The 5,621-nt window shown below is 46.0% G+C and overlaps 1 pseudogene across 1 annotated transcript; it reads right to left on the bottom strand.

Annotated features, from left to right (window-relative positions):
• Positions 1–549: 549 nt before the first annotated feature.
• Positions 550–5,247, bottom strand: LOC308306627 (kelch domain-containing protein 3-like; annotated as a pseudogene). The gene is made up of 2 exons: positions 5,126–5,247; positions 550–1,305 (listed from the first exon to the last, which is right to left on the bottom strand). The product of its transcript is annotated as a kelch domain-containing protein 3-like (transcript).
• Positions 5,248–5,621: the final 374 nt, after the last annotated feature.

Here is a 5,621-nt window from a genome sequence, read left to right as displayed (position 1 = left end):
AAATCTTTGAATATATGTATTTATTAAGCGAACATTTGTAACTCAAATTTTGCTTCTGGGAGGGTCCCTGGAACTAAATATTTTGATATAGGGTTCCGTGGCCAAATACATACCATTTTGGGGGTCCTTCACATGAAAAGGTTTGAGCTCCACTGACATAGAAACATAGGTTTTTTCAAAAAAAACCTCAGAAGGATTTGAAATATTCAAAGATTTTCATGATTTTTTCAAAAATAGCAGATCTACAAGCTCGCAAGCAGTCTGCTCCCAACAAGCACGGTCAGGACCTGGACCAATCAGTGACGTCTCGATTGGGGCCAGATCAAGTCAAACCATGACTAGTCAGATCTGGCCGAGAATATCACCTGATTTCAACCAACATAAATCCTGCGAACGAAAACGGACGTCCTGGATTAATCAGAGAGGGTCCGATCGAGGCCAGATAAATATCATAACTAGTCAGATATGTCCCAGAATATAACCTTACATGCTCATATTTCAACTAACATTACAAATATCTAAGGGGCTATGTTCGCCCTTTATGTTATTTTATTTGTTGGTAGTCATGGCTGCCAGTTCCCACCTGATGTCGTGTGGGAGTCCAGACCGCTCCAGTCCGTACTGAGTAACAGCTAGCTTGCATAACGTCTTCAGACGAGGACTTAAGTCTAAGATGTACAGGTCATCAGGTTTGTCATATCCTCCAAAGAGAATGACACGATCTCCTACCATGCAACAGCACATCCTATACAGATACATCCCACCGGGGCCTTTACCTTTGGGCTCAACCTTCTTCCAGGAGAAGGTCTCTGGGTTTAATTTCCACAGATCATTTAATCTCATTCCCCCCGGTTTGTAGCCACCAAATATGTACAGCTCTCCATTGTAGGCAAATGCTGAATGACTCTGCGTTCTTCTGGAAGAAGCTGTGTTGAAGGCGTGTTGAGCCAACAGTTGGTCTCTGTGTCAAACACTCTGATCTTGTTGTTGTAGGTGTCACTGTACCCCCCACGGCCACCAAATACAAACATCTTTGTCCCGATGATGGTGGCAGAGTGACATTCTGAAACAGGCGGTGGAGTACCTCCGGTGTTAATTAAAGACCAGACCATTGTGTTTGTGTCCATCTTGTAGATGTTATTATGGTATGTCACAGGGTGGTATTGACTTCCATGGATAAACATGATCTTCCCTAAGACACAGGCTGAGTGGTCATCCATCGCCTCTGGAACGGTTCCAGAAATCTTGGGCTTAGACCACCTGTGCGTGCCTACATCAAATGCATAAAGCAAGCAGCAAGAGCCGCTGATACGAACGACCTACGGCCTGGTCGCGACCTAGGCCACGACCTGGAGGTCGTAGGTCCCGGTTCTGGAGGTCGTAGTTCGCGGTACATACTTGTGAGGTCGTGGCCGGTCTAGTTTCGCGACCCCCGGCCGTTGTTGCGTTACCTCGGTCGTCCCCGGCCGTTGTTGCGCGGCCGGGGATCCGCGGTCAACGCGGGGATGTCCGCGGTCGTATTTAAAAGTTCGTGGGTCGTGAATCCTTGACGGCCAGCGGTGTTTCACGACCCCAGAAGCTCGTGGTCGTATTTAAAAGGTCGTAGTTCATTATTCCTGACGGCTGGCTGTGTTTTAAGACCTCAGTTCGTAAATAAGAGGTCCTAGTTCGTGGCCGGCTTTGTTTCACGACTGCAGGTCGTCTATAAAGACCTCAGGTCGTAAATAAGAGGTCGGAGTTCGTGGCTGGCTTTGTTTCACGACCTCAAGTCGTCTATAAAGACCTCAGGTCGTATATTTAATTAAATAAATAAATATACAATTCCCAGTGTAATATAATGTATCGAATTTTCTTGATAAAACCACTAGAGCAGGGGTCTTCAACGTTTTCAGGCCAATAAAGAGGTTAAATGTGTGTGTGTGTGTGTGTGTGTGTGTGTGTGTGTGTGTGTGTGTGTGTGTGTGTGTGTGTGTGTGTGTGTGTGTGTGTGTGTGTGTGTGTGTGTGTGTGTGTGTGTGTGTGTGTGTGTGTGTTTGCGTGCGTGCTTGCGTGCGTGCGTGCATGCGTGTTTCGGGACCTATATTTAATGAAATAAATAAATATACAATTCCCAGTGTAATATAATGTATCGAATTTTCTTGATAAAACCACTAGAGCAGGGGTCTTCAACGTTTTCAGGCCAAGGACCCCTTAGCTGAGAGAGAGAGATGAAGCAGGGACCCCCACAACCTTTCCGTAGATTCCATGTAGTTCCATCGTTTGATAGCACTATCCTCAGTATATTTTGGATTCCTGTCAATTTCAGATATTAAACCACTTAAACCGTCAATACTTAATAAACTTGACATTTCACTCTGTACTTAGTCTGCTCTTCTCCCCCTCTATACACCAGACCTCCTTGCCGAAAATAGCCTAAAATATAATCTCAGAATATGGTCTCCAGGGTTCAAGTGGTTAATATAAAAAAAAACACACAAAGATTTGGAGGACGGCAGCTCTCCGTGGTCCTGGAATGCAGGCCTGTTTTACAGTGGGAGCTGTCCCTGGTGCTGACAAAGTAAGAACACAGTCTCCTCAAATCTCCGCCACCATCACCATTAAATACTTATTGATTAAACAAAATAATTTTAATAGCCTATCGATATTCTTAGTTGTGAGCTTGTACGTCTGCTATTTTCAAACCTTTAGTACTTTTACTTGTGACACTTTAAGGTACAATTTGATACCAATACCAAGAAAACAAGCATTTGATAAAGGGTTTTCACGATACACTGTGGTATGTATTTATTATAGCATTAAACAATGCAAAGAGTATCTTATCTAACTGTAATGCCGTTAATTACTCGAATAAGTAATGTGAAAACAAGTATTTTCCAAACACGCACACACACACACACACACACACACACACACACACACACACACACACACACACACACACACACACACACACACACATTTAACCTCTTTATTTGCGTTCACATTTAACAACAAATTCTTGAACACATACAGTACTGACAGCGACACAGCTGACAGCGGGGTACACGCCGTCGCCCCCGTCGGTAAAAGGTTGTGGGGGTCCCTGCTTCATCTCTCTCTCTCAGCTAAGGGGTCCTTGGCCTGAAAACGTTGAAGACCCCTGCTCTAGTGGTTTTATCAAGAAAATTCGATACATTATATTACACTGGGAATTGTATATTTATTTATTTAATTAAATATACGACCTGAGGTCTTTATAGACGACCTGCAGTCGTGAAACAAAGCCGGCCACGAACTAGGACCTCTTATTTACGAACTGAGGTCTTAAAACACAGCCAGCCGTCAGGAATAATGAACTACGACCTTTTAAATACGACCACGAGCTTCTGGGGTCGTGAAACACCGCTGGCCGTCAAGGATTCACGACCCACGACCTTTTAAATACGACCGCGGACATCCCCGCGTTGACCGCGGATCCCCGGCCGCGCAACAACGGCCGGGGACGACCGAGGTAACGCAACAACGGCCGGGGGTCGCGAAACTAGACCGGCCACGACCTCACAAGTATGTACCGCGAACTACGACCTCCAGAACCGGGACCTACGACCTCCAGGTCGTGGCCTAGTTCGCGACCAGGCCGTAGGTCGTTCGTATCAGCGGCTGTCTCTCAAAGCAAGTTGCAGTTCTTATATGTTTTGGTAATACGCCCTCCCCAGATGTAGATGGTATATTCTATCAGCACAGCTGTGTGGTAGCAGCGACTGGAGGGAACCTCAAGGTGAAGTTCTCCTCTCCCAGATGTAACTGGGGACAACCTCATCCAGCGCAAAGACACAGTGTTGAAGACATGAACCTCAATGTGATCTCTATCATTGTTGTCATCTCCTCCAAAGGAGAACACCTTGTTCTCCACTATAACAGCAGCATGGTGGGGTCTCTTTGGGCCTCCGTTCAGATGTACCGTCCAACGAAACATTTCACACATCAGCAACACCTTCAATCAATGTTGCTTAATAGTATTACTGGAAAGTAGTTTCACGCAGGTGGATCCGTTGCTAAATGATGTTTTGCCTCATTGACAATTCATTTTAAATGAACTACATGATTGTGTTGTCATTGTGTGATGATATATATATGTTGTCATTTGTTTATTTTTACTTTTGTTCATTAGTACTACTAGAAGCTCGGCGCCCTGGCCAACTCGGGAACTGTGCCTCCGACTGTGTTGCAGACACAGTGCTGGTTCCCCCTTTAATGCAAACTCCATTATACCTGTTGTCATAGGACCCGTTTTGACCATCTGTTTGCCTGGGTCCATTTATGCCCATATATGGAGATATCCGTATCTGTCTGTCTGCATCCATTTTATGCCCATATATGGAGATCTATGCAGACACAGTGCCGGTTACAGAAAACCCTGATGTCAGACATCAGAATCCAAACCTTTCGTGCTGGTTCCGAATAGGGAATGAATGCCCCACCTTTTAATGCAAACCCCATTATACCTGTTGTCATAGGACCCGTTTTGACCATATGTTTGCCTGTGTCCTTTTATGCCCATATAGGAACATCAGAATACGTAACCATGGCATTGTTTGTTGACTCATGTGGTGTACGTGATCTCAGAGCCTTTTATGAAGTGATGTCACAATGAGTCAGCGCTTGTGCCGATTTCCTCCGGAACAGCCTGATGTCAACAATCAGCTCTGCATAAGGAGATTCCGAACGTTTTGCGCCGGTTCGGGAAAACCGCGCGTCGGGTCGGGTCGAGACCCGGCACTGCACTCCGTGTCGCGGCGGGGAACGAGCGTGCCGAATCTGAAGCCGGTGGGACGAACGGTTCTCGAGATACGCGGATTAAAGACAGACAGACACACACACACGCAGACAGATTTGTCGCATAGATAACAATAATCCTATAGTCCATGACGTCCTGGTCGTCAAGATCATCCCCATATGGGCTGTGATCTGGCCTAGTTCTGAACGTCCGGAGGACGTCATCATAACAACATCATGACGTCATTTGGCTTGCAGGGCTGTCACCTGGGCAGACGTGTGCACGTGCCCATGCATGTTCACGCGCCCATGTGCGCGAGGTCGCTTCTCGCCCTCAGGGCTTTTTACTGGTTTTATTATTGTATCATACCTATCACAACCCACGGGGGATGTTTCAGCATCACCCAGCTGAGTGCTGCCCATAGAGGAGGGGGGAGGTTCAGTGCTCAGGGACACGTCGTCCACACATTGCTGAGGGCTGGAGTCATACATGTGGCTGCAAAGTTTATTCAGCTGAATGCAGTTACATTACATTTCATGGTTCTTATGAGGACATGAGAGGTACTTGGGTTGGAAAGGTAAGCCATATTACTCCAGGGAGACATAAAGTGTTACTACAGTATATAACAATATCTGTGTGTGTGTGTGTGTGTGTGTGTGTGTGTGTGTGTGTGTGTGTGTGTGTGTGTGTGTGTGTGTGTGTGTGTGTGTGTGTGTGTGTGTGTGTGTGTGTGTGTGTGTGTGTGTGTGTGTGTGTGTGTGTGTGTGTGTGTGTGTGTGTACGTATAAAAAAATATTTTTTTTTGTGCATGTGCATGCGCATGATCGAATTGAATCTGAAGCATTTTGTTCATGGACTGGCATGG

The sequence above is a fragment of the Nannobrachium achirus genome (assembly GCF_963921795.1).
Source record: "Nannobrachium achirus genome assembly, chromosome: 21".
In the NCBI taxonomy this organism is placed as follows: Eukaryota; Metazoa; Chordata; class Actinopteri; order Myctophiformes; family Myctophidae; genus Nannobrachium; species Nannobrachium achirus.
The sequence above is the reverse complement of the archived record's forward strand: the minus strand, read 5'-3'. Positions and strand labels throughout refer to the sequence as shown.